Below are 11,770 nucleotides of genomic sequence, written 5' to 3'. Positions count from 1 at the left end.
TGCTTTTGCGGCCGCAATTCCCCCGAAAATCTACGGTAGAATTGCGACCCCATTCATTTCTATGGGGCCATGCCCACGACCGTGGTTTCCACAGTCCGTGCATGGCCCAGGAGCCTAGACCACAGAAAGAACGGGCATGTCTTATTATGGCCGTGTTCTGCCGTCCAGGCTCATAGAAAATCACGCCGACCCGAAAATCACGGCCGTGCACATGGCTACGGTCGTGTGCATGAGGTCTAAGGCGGAGCTTCCTGTCCATTAAAGTCTGCAGCAGAGTTGTGTATTATTTTGTTCTGCAGTCACAGAACTGGAGCTGCTTAAGAACCTCTTTTATAAAAGAAAGAGAGCACTGTCTGCATGTCAATCAGTGGTTGACACAGGAGAATAAATTGCTTGCAAAAGCTCAGACTGCATTGGCAGGAAGAGATAAGCAGTGCCTATGTGGTGACACTTATCTCTGTATAATCGTCAGCTTCTGATACAGAATATAATGTTTATATAAATATTATTTACAGACACGTCAATGGAAAATTCCTATTCATGTGTGTATTTTAATCTAATAAATTTATATTAGGGAATTGTCATTCTCTTACATATAATTCTTAAGAAATACTGTCATTGAGATCCTACGTTTAAATGTGTGCATGTTCTGACCTGAATATTCTCTTTATTCCTAGTTATTGTAATAAGGCAGCCAGTTTACATTTCCTAGTAATTTGTTCAGTTATATTCCCTATGACGTCGGATTTACAATTCATTAAATAAATATGGCCTTTCTGTCTTAAATTATGTAGTTAACTAATAAATGTTGCCCCGAGATATATCATGTAGACTTGAGGAGTGTGCCGGGATCTCCTAATGTCTTTCCGCTGTCATTGCTATAATGCAATAAAAAGTTTAAACTGTTACGTGACAAAGGTAAGAAAATAATAAGACAGCCGTAGACACCTATGTTTATGTACATGTCTTTTTTACTGTAATATAAGCCAGTGAGGGATTTTAGTCTTTTCAGAGCCACTAGAGGCAGCCAAACGAAATAAATGTCCTTGCACGAATAAGGAAAGGGGGGAGGATTGGAATAAAATAGCAGCTTTCACTGCTATGAAATCTCAACCAGAGATCAGCTGCAGGACAGAAATTCTGGGAGCTTGCGGGAAGCCTGTAGACACCAAGGACCTGGAATAGCAGCAGACTTGTCATTATATACATGCACAAATGGCTCGGGATCCACAAGCAGGTAAGAAAGAGCATTAGGTCTGCTTGTTTGCCTTCTCTTGACAGGTAGGGTTGCAGTTTGAGTTAATCAGATATGACTTGGGTTGATAACTGGCATGGCAGGATCGGTAACTGCAGTTTAACCTCTAGGTAGCGTGTTCCTCTGAAGTCCCATTAGCTTGATGAAGAGATCTAAGTAGTCTCGAAAGCTTGTTGTTTGTCATTACTTTGTTTATTTTAGTTACCTGTTCAAAGGTATCGCATGTACCAGACTGTTATTTGGTTTCTCTTATTGAGAACACATCGGGGTGAACAACATTGCAGCAGTCACCTGGTTGTCACCTTTGTTAGTTTATTAAGACCGTCTCAGCACCGAGGACATTGTCACCGTGAAAGACAAAGTCGTTGGCAGCTGGGAAGGAATTTGACTAATGTGGTGGAATGCGGAACATGAGCCTGTCGACGATGATTGGCAGATGACCTCTCTTGTCCCACCTGGTATCAACATTCCCATCATCCATGAAGCAGACCAGGTTCCATTTCAGCAGGAAGGTGCTCACTGAAGGATTTAGATTGATAAAATGTGTTTTGAAAAGCATAATGTCCAATAGATCCGTCCATTTGGACCAAACTAAAGCTTATTGAGTTTTTTCTGCACTGATGTTTGGGTTAAGAGATCGCTTGACATTTTTGTTAGAATTTTTGTGTTTTATTCAGTGTTTCTATGATGAGTGTTATTACTACTATTCATAGTTCTACCAACTTTGTTATGTGATTTGGATTATTGAGAAAATCAATCATAAAGTGTAACCCTCAAGCAAGCGTGTTACATTACGTACTGTAAGTCCTTGTCTGCATGGAGATCAATTTTTGTGACTTGTATGGATGTAGCCATCTTTATCCTGATTCTGATAACTTGCTGCAGCGTGATATCACACAACAAAAGCCATTGAAAAGCCATTGAACAGTCACTGAAAAAGTTAAGATAAAGGATCTTGTCACTGTGTATTTAATGTGTTAAAAGTCACAATAAAGATGGCTACATCTGTAGTTCAATAGTGAATAGAACTTTTCTCGAAAAATGGAGACTGCAGGTCTTATGTTTCAAGAAGTAACTTCTGGATGTAGCTATTTACTAATCCTATCTAAAGAGAGAATGATGCAAGTTTACAAGTCTTTACATGCTGTAGGAACGGCAGAGATAATGTTTTGTGAATCCCACGCTCAGTTATGTAATATGGGAAAGAATATCATGGTAAAAACATGAGAACAATTCTGGTGCAAAACGTATGACTTCAATACATCTCATCTAATGCCCATTCAGCCTCATCATACACAAGATGGGGTTGGAAGTAAATATGCTCTATAAGTACTCACCTTAAAATTTCTTCAACTGTCTTGTTCTCAAATTTGACTGAATCTGGCTACAGAGTGTAACATTTTCCCCTGATCAGATGTGCATTCTAGTATTTCCTTCAGGACACTTTTTGGGAATGGACACACACATACAGATATTTGAGAAGACAGAAACCTTTTTGAAAAGATAGGAACCATTTCCAACAGTGTCGGAAGAGCCCACCCTCCATCTATGCAGAACCTGTGCATGTCCACTTATAATTCCATTGTCATTTTTGTTTTTGTGACTACACACAGGACATATTATCAATAAGGAAAACTAAGAATAGGTTAGTTGTGAACAAACTCATAAAAAAATACACCCTAGTGGCAAGAGATTTTCTCCAAACTCAACATTGAATGGCGCTGTCTTCTGCTGGTCCTTTGGGGCTTATTATTTAAAAACTGGTCACAAGGGAGGATCCTCTGATACTCTGGTGGACCAGTCCGTCCCTGATTCCCATTGTTGCAAGTATCATCCATGTGTGTAAATATTTTTGTACATTTTGGACACTAGCAATTGACAAAAGGTTTGACGCATGTCTGATAAATTAAAATCTGATACGTGTTTTTGTATCAGAGACAACAATTATTGTGAATGGTCATCATGAGTCCTCAGGTAGACGGCTGTATAATGGGTCAGTGTGGTATAGAGCTGTAATACAGTGCCAATAAGATTGTATGAGCTCATGCTGTGCCTCTGATACAGGGACAGTCTGCAAGAAAAAAAAATTGTGGCATGAAGCATTGCATGCCACATTACGGAGGTATAATTCTTCCCTAGAAGCATTGCTTATACGGGAGGATACAGTGCCTCGGGGACACACTATATAGCAGCACACAGAGTGCCTATGGAACATATACTGCCATATCGATTGAATGCCCTCATAGTATAGCCAGGTTCACATATCTTATTTTATGATTATTATCATAGTCCACAGCACTACACTCCTTTTTAATCTAAGGGATAATTTAACATTTTAATTGCAATATGAAATCTTGAACTGTCAGATCAAATATATAGAATTGTTTAACAAGGAGTTTTAAGTTAACCATTATAGTTAATTCTTGATTATGATTGAACCTGCAGTAATACATTATCAGAGCTTATCCCTTGGCTTTCCCCTTTGTGTTCCCAAAACACCTATTCGCCTCAGTTGCGTTCTTTGCTGTTTCTGATGTTTCAATGACAAGTGCTATATGGCTGTTCAAGACTAAAGGTTTCTTCAATTGTTTTGTGGACAATAATGATCCCTTTAAGATATGCAAGAGAAAAAGCTCATGAGGATATAGGAAACAGATGACCAATTTAATATTTTCTGAATTATATCTGGTTTTACATCAATTCACTGCTGGTTCACAGATTTGTTCTTCCACCTTTCTCTTGACTCGAAACACTGATCTTTCTTTATTTTTCAGACAACTAGTATTCAGTGGCTCAAAACTAAACCCGTTTAGTGTCTACCATTTGGGATTGCCTTTACAGTATAATATATAATGGTCCATAATGTATTGGCACAGCAGGCCTCCAGTGACAACCAGCTGGGATAATGAGTTTTTCCTCATTCAGGACAATGTCTACATGCAATTTTTGCCATTCTTTCTCCATGTCAGTCATTGTGACTGCATCTCTCTGTCTGTCACTCACTGTGACTCTGAATGTCTGTCCTGTCAGTCTGAGTTCACTCTTCACACCCTACCGAAAAAGCTGCCTTTAGGGCGGGTTCACACATAGCGGAATTTCACTTAAATTCCGCTGCGGACACTCCGCAGCGTTAATCCGCAGCAGAGCCGTTTCTCCATTGACTTTCACTTTAATTTAGCAGTGTTCGTTTACACGATGCGTACAATTCCGCTGCGGAGCATAGGCTGCGGAGCGGAATTTGGTGTCCGCAGCATGCTCTGTCTGTTGCGGAGCAGTGGCGGACTGGTTGCGGACTCATGGCGGAATTTCTCCATTGACTTCAATGGAGAGTCAAAATTCCGCAATGAAGTCCGCAGATCTTATGTGTGCTGCGGAGCGTATTGTTTTTACTACCATGACATTTCTTCATTCTGGCTGGACCTATGTATTTCTAGGTCTACAGCCAGACTGAGGAAGTCAATGGGGCTCCCGTAATGACGGGAGCGTTGCTAGGAGACGTCTGTAAATAGTCACTGTCCAGGGTGCTGAAAGAGTTACGCGATCGGCAGTAACTGTTTCTGCACCCGGGACAGTGACTACCGATCTCAATATACATGTATCTGTAAAAAAATAGATAAGTTCATACTTACCGAGAACTCCCTGCGTCTGTCTCCAGTCCGGCCTCCCAGGATGACGTTTCAGTGTAAGTGACGGCTGCAGCCAATCACAGGCCAAGCACAGGCTGCAGCGGTCACATGGACTGGAGCGTCATCCAGGGAGGTCGGGCCGGATGCCGAAAGAGGGATGCGTCACCAAGACAACGGGCGGTAAGTATGAATTTCTTTGACTTTCACTAGGGAAAGTGCTGTCCCTTCTCTCTATCCTGCACTGAATAGGGAGAAGAGAAGCACTTTTCCTGCAGTCCGCAGCGGCCAGTCCGCATCAATTTTCTGCACATTTTGTGCAGATCCGCTGCAGAATCTGCAACGCAGATTCTGTGCGGCATTGATGCGGACAGTTGCGGAGGAATTCCGCCATGTGTGGTCATGCCCTTATAGTTTTGCTGCAAGCATCACCTCTGGGAAGCATAACACGCCTTAGCTTCCACTCCTTTGCGATCATTGATTTCAGTACATCATTTATTCCGGCATGTGTTACGAACATATCAAGTGTGGTGAAATAATTTTTAAAGGAAGTTCCTACATTGAAACAATATGTCTGTGGTCTTACAAATGTATGTCAGCTGTATATTAAATTAACAGGAATGGTCATTTTTATTAGTTCCTTAAAAATATATATAATGTCATACTGCTTTTAAGTGGTTTATATCAGTGGTGACAACCATGTTAAGGGCTTATTCCAATGGCTGTATTATAGCTCTGTACAACCTCCGTGTTGTATGAAGCCGTTATATTGCACCCATAGAAGTTTTTTTGAGGCCTTACTGTACCTCCCTATGCCTCTGATTTCATATTCATATGTTTTTCTGTCAGATTCCGTATGAATTATATACTCCATTGGATATCATTTGACAGAGGTAATGTTTCTATGGGAGGATAACCCAGTAATACAGTACCACATGGAGCACCATACGGAGGAACACAGAGTGCCCATGGCTCCATAGTACAGAGCCGCAAGGCCTCTGTGTACCTCCATACAGCCCCCTGCCCATTGTATATGAGGCCTTGCTGATACGTTACACTGTTCTTTATGCCAGGTTTCCATAGATCTTGGCTGATTGTCTTAATTACCTCCTGAGTACTAAGAATAATATTAAAAAATAAAACCCTGTTATAAGCATTATGAGCATGGTCGGTCAATACTGGGCCACTTTGCAATTATGTTCACATCAAAAGGGATAAGAACAATGGTCTAATCAATCAGCAGCAGAGCATTACAGAGCGCGGAGCAATTTGCCCTCGATTAGAGTCAGCAGTCTATCCAATGTAAATCTATTCAACAGAATGGCTGGAGGAATATTCAGCTATTTCCTTGCTGATGATTTACTAAATTAAACAACTTCCACAGCCAGTGCGATTGAAAAAAAAAAATGGTCCCCCAAACAAATTGATAGTTAAGTTAGGCCAATATATGATAATAAGATAGAAGCTTAGGTGCAATAATGATAATGACACATGCAGAATTACAATTAAGCTACACTTATGTGAAAAAGATTAAATAAAAAACCTGAAACGTATCTGTAAAACAGACCCTACACCCATCACAACCAAAATATAAATTACTACTTGAAAGCACATAGACGTTAGATAGCGTCCACACATGATTGGTCAGCGATCTTGCTCACACCTTGAGATGGAATAATCGACTCATCAGGTCTTAGCGCATCAGTATGATTTGCATCTTGGAGAATCAATGGGACTTTCTGCACTTCACCCATCTGCACATTCCTATCTATAGTTTTGGGATGGGGAGACAAATCTAGATAACTCTTATCTTAGTGGAAACCATAATGATTGGCTGCAAAAAATCCAACTCAGTCGAGATATTTTCTTGTAAGCCAGTTGACCAGGGATGTCGGATAACAGGAATTACCTGAAGCTCATGAGCAACAAGGCAAAGTCTGTAACAGGAACATCTACCTGTTAAGGATCTGCCAGGCACAGCTTCTGTATCCACGCCCATAGGTAATCAGTCTGCACCTGCTTCTATGTCTGTGAGACTGACTCCATCTTCCACCACTCAGGATGGCAGGCTTAGGAGTGGGAGAGCCTATGACAGCCTGGCCAGACGGAGCAAGCTCCCGCCCTCTGTCTATTTATACCTGCCTTTCCTGTTCCTCCTTGCTTGTGATTCTTCTCTGTTGGTTTCCTGGCCCTGCTGCAGCTTCTTGAACTACTTGTCCCTGCTTCGTATTGACCCTGGCTTACTGACTACTCTTCTGCTCTGCGTTTGGTACCTCGTACACTCCTGGTTTGACTCGGCTTGTTCACTACTCTCCTGCTCTGCGTTTGGCACCTCGTACTCTCCTGGTTTGACTCGGCTCGTTTACTACTCTTGTTGCTCACGGTATTGCCGTGGGCAACTGCCCCGTTTCCCTTTGTTCTGTGTTTCCTTGTGTGGTTGTCTGTCGTGCACTTACTGAGTGTAGGGACCGTCGCCCAGTTGTACCCCGTCACCTAGGGCGGGTCGTTGCAAGTAGGCAGGGACTGAGTGGCGGGTAGATTAGGGCTCACTTGTCTGTTTCCCTATCCCTGTCATTACATAATCACAAGCCCATATACCTACTCTACCCTGGTCCCTCACACCACTATGGACCCCCTTGAGACTCTGGTTCAGCAAATGCAGGGTCTCTCCCCAAAAGGTCCAGGCCATGGCTCAGAGGGTCAACCAGCCTGATGCTACCATGGTAGTGCCCCTCACCTCACCTCTTGAACCCCACCTCAAGTTGCCTGACTGGTTCTCAGGGGACCGGAAGACTTTTCTCTCCTTTCGGGAGAGTTGTAGGCTCTATTTTCGTTTAAAGCCCCATTCCTCAGGTTCTGAGAGCCAGCGGGTGGGTATAATTATGTCCCGGCTCCAGGAAGGGCCCCAAGAATGGGCCTTCTCCTTGGCTCCTGACGCCCCTGAACTTTCCTCCGTTGATCTTTTCTTTTCTGCTCTCGGACTCATTTATGACGAGACTGAAAGGGCTGCCTTTGCCGAGAGTCAGCTGGTGACCTTACATCAGGGTAAGAGACCTGTTGAGGAGTATTGCTCTGACTTTAGGAAGTGGTGCGTAGCTTCTCGGTGGAATGACCCTGCCTTAAGGTGCCAGTTTAGGTTGGGTCTGTCGAACGCCCTGAAAGACCTGCTAGTTAGCTATCCCTCTTCTGACTCCCTAGACCAGGTTATGGCTTAAGCGGTACGACTTGACCGACGTCTCAGGGAACGACGACGTGAACGTTTATGTGTTTTCTCCTCTGACTCCCCCACGATGCCTCCCGAGGTTCCGTTGCTTCGTTCTTCCACGGAAGACTCGGAGGTACCTATGCAACTCGGGGCCTCCGTGTCCCCCCAACAACGTAGAGAGTTCCGCAGGAAGAATGGTCTCTGCTTCTATTGTGGGGATGACAAGCATCAAGTGAACACCTGTCCTAGGCGTAAGAATAAGCAGCCGGAAAACTTCCACGCCTAAGTGATCATCGGGGAGGTCACTTGGGCGCACAGGTATTTCCCGTAAATATGAAACGTAATAAAATCTTGCTTCCCTTTCAGGTCTCTTTTAGTGGTAGGTCTGCTACCGGCAGTGCCTTCGTGGATTCAGGGTCGTCTGCTAATATCATGTCTGTGGAATTTGCTATGTCTCTAGCTATGCCTTTGATTGATTTGCCTAAACCTGTCCCGGTAGTGGGTATCGACTCCACTCCTCTTGCTAATGGTTATTTTACACAGCATACCCCTGTTTTTGAACTCCTTGTTGGCTCCAAGAATTTGGAGCAGTGCTCTGTACTGTTGATGCAGGGATTATCGTCCGATTTGGTTTTAGGCCTTCCCTGGTTGCAGTTGCATAATCCCACGTTTGACTGGAATACTGGGGATCTTACCAAATGGGGTAATGAATGCTTGACGTCATGTTTTTCTAATAATTCTATTTCTCCCCCTGAGGAGGTGAACACGCTACCTGAGTTTGTTCAGGACTTCGCTGATGTTTTCTCTAAGGAGGCCTCCGAAATGTTACCTCCTCATAGAGAATACGATTGCGCTATCGATTTGGTACCAGGAGCTAAGCTCCCTAAGGGTAGGATATTTAATCTCTCTTGTCCCGCACGTGAAGCCATGAGAGAGTATATCCAGGAATGCCTGGCCAAGGGTTACATTCGCCCCTCCACTTCTCCCGTAGGTGCTGGCTTCTTCTTCGTAGGGAAGAAGGATGGTGGTCTTAGACAATGCATTGACTACCGTAACTTGAATAAGGTCACTGTAAGGAACCAGTATCCCCTTCCTTTGATTCCTGATCTCTTTAATCAGGTTCAGGGGGCCCAATGATTCTCTAAGTTTGATCTACGGGGGGCGTATAACCTTATCCGCATCAAAGAGGGGGATGAGTGGAAGACTGCGTTTAACACACCCGAAGGTCATTTCGAATACCTCGTCATGCCCTTTGGGTTGTGTAATGCTCCCGCGGTCTTCCAGAATTTCATAAATGAGATTTTAAGAGATTACCTGGGGGTATTTCTTGTAGTGTACCTTGATGACATACTTGTGTTTTCCAAGGACTGGTCCTCCCACATTGAGCATGTCAGGAAGGTGCTCCAGGTCCTTCGGGAAAACAAACTGTTTGCGAAGACCGAAAAATGTGTGTTTGGGGTGCAGGAGATACCATTTTTGGGTCAAATCCTCACTCCTCATGAATTCCACATGGACCCCGCCAAGGTCCAGGCTGTGGCGGAATGGGTCCAACTTGCCTCCCTGAAGGCGTTACAGTGCTTCTTGGGGTTCGCTAATTATTACAGGAGATTTATTGCTAACTTCTCGGTCATCGCTAAGCCTCTTACGGACCTCACTCGCAAGGGTGCTGATCTCCTCCACTGGCCTCCTGAGGCTGTCCAGGCTTTTGAGGCCCTTAAGAAGTGCTTTATCTCGACCCCGGTGTTGGTTCAGCCCAACCAAATGGAGCCATTTATCGTGGAGGTTGACGCGTCCGAGGTGGGAGTGGGGGCTGTCTTGTCCCAGGGTACCAGGTCCCTCACCCATCTTACCGACCACAAGAATCTGGTTTTCCTAGAATCGGCCCGGAGGCTAAACCCGAGACAAGCTCGATGGGTGTTATTTTTTACCAGATTCAATGTCGCGTAGCTTCATGGCCAGCCCTCCTTCGGAGGAAGATCCTGCTTGTATTTTGCCTCCAGGTATAATCATTTCCTCTATTGATTCTGATTTAGTCTCTGAAATTGCTGCTGATCAAGGTTCAGCTCCCGGGAACCTTCCTGAGAACAAGCTGTTTGTTCCCCTGCAATTCCGGCTAAGGGTACTTAGGGAAAATCATGACTCCGCACTATCTGGTCATCCAGGCATCCTGGGTACCAAGCACCTCATTGCCAGAAACTATTGGTGGCCTGGGTTGCCTAAAGACGTTAAGGCCTACGTCGCCGCTTGTGAGGTTTGTGCTAGGTCCAAGACTCCCAGGTCCCGACCAGCGGGCTTACTACGTTCTTTGCCCATTCCCCAGAGACCTTGGACCCATATCTCCATGGATTTTATCACCGATTTGCCTCCATCTCAATGCAAGTCGGTGGTGTGGGTTGTAGTAGACCGCTTCAGTAAGATGTGCCACTTTGTGCCCCTCAAAAAACTACCCAATGCTAAGACGTTAGCTACCTTGTTTGTCAAACACATCCTGCGTCTCCATGTGGTCCCTGTCAATATTGTTTCTGACAGAGGGGTACAATTTGTTTCTTTGTTTTGGAGAGCCTTCTGTAAAAAGTTGGAGATTGATCTGTCCTTCTCCTCTGCCTTCCATCCTGAAACTAATGGCGAAACCGAGAGGACTAATCAGTCTCTAGAACAATATTTAAGGTGTTTTATCTCTGACTGTCAATATGATTGGGTCTCATTCATTCCCCTCGCCGAATTTTCCCTTAATAACCAGGTCAGTAACTCGTCAGGGGTCTCCCCCTTTTTCTGTAATTTTGGGTTTAATCCACGGTTCTCCTCCGTTTCACCTGGTAGTTCCAACAATCCCGAGGTAGAGGTCGTTCATCGGGAACTGTGCACAGTCTGGGCCCAGGTTCAGAAGAACCTAGAGGCGTCCCAGAGCATACAAAAAACTCAGGCAGATAGAAGACGTTCTGCTAACCCCTTGTTTATGGTCGGGGATCTGGTGTGGCTATCGTCAAAGAACTTGCGCCTTAAAGTCCCGTCCAAGAAGTTTGCTCCCCGGTTTATAGGGCCGTACAAGGTCATTGAAGTCCTCAGTCCTGTCTCCTTCCGACTGGAGTTGCCCCCATCTTTTCGAGTACACGACGTGTTTCATACCTCCCTCCTTAACCCCTTAAGAACGCAGCCTAGTTTTGGCCTTAAGGCTCAGAGCCCATTTTTCAAATCTGACATATTTCACTTTATGTGGTAATAACGTCGGAATGCTTAAACCTACCCAAGCGATTCTGAGATTGTTTTCTCGTGACACATTGGGTTTCATGTTTGTGGTAAAATTTGGTCGATATATTCAGTGTTTATTGGTGAAAAATGTCAAAATGTAGAGAAAATTTGTAAAAAATAGCATTTTTCAGAATTTAAATGCATCTGCTTGTAAAACAGACGGTTATACCACCCAAAATAGTTACTAGTTCACATTTCCCATATGTCTACTTTGGATTGGCATCGTTTTTTGAACATTCTTTTATTTTTCTTGGACGTTACAAGGCTTAGAACATAAACAGCAATTTCTCATATTTTTAAGAAAATTTCAAAAGCCTTTTTTTTAAGGTACCTCTTGAGTTCTGAAGTGGCTTTGAGGGGCCTATGTATTAGATACCCTGATAAATCACCCCATTTTAAAAACTAGACCCCTCAAAGTATTCAAAACAGCATTTAGAA

General features: G+C 43.9%; 1 long non-coding RNA gene across 1 annotated transcript in view; it reads left to right on the top strand.

Moving 5' to 3' along the window:
- The first annotated feature begins 1,076 nt into the window (after positions 1-1,076).
- Positions 1,077-11,770, top strand: part of LOC142741471 (uncharacterized) — a 284,939-nt gene continuing 274,245 nt past the window's right edge. The window contains exon 1 of the long non-coding RNA XR_012881157.1: positions 1,077-1,237. This is a non-coding gene — a long non-coding RNA (uncharacterized LOC142741471). The remainder of the gene's footprint in view (positions 1,238-11,770) is intronic.

Source organism: Rhinoderma darwinii, chromosome 2 (assembly GCF_050947455.1).
Source record: "Rhinoderma darwinii isolate aRhiDar2 chromosome 2, aRhiDar2.hap1, whole genome shotgun sequence".
NCBI lineage: Eukaryota > Metazoa > Chordata > Amphibia > Anura > Rhinodermatidae > Rhinoderma > Rhinoderma darwinii.
Note: the sequence above shows the minus strand (reverse complement) of the source record. Positions and strands in the feature narration are given on the sequence as shown.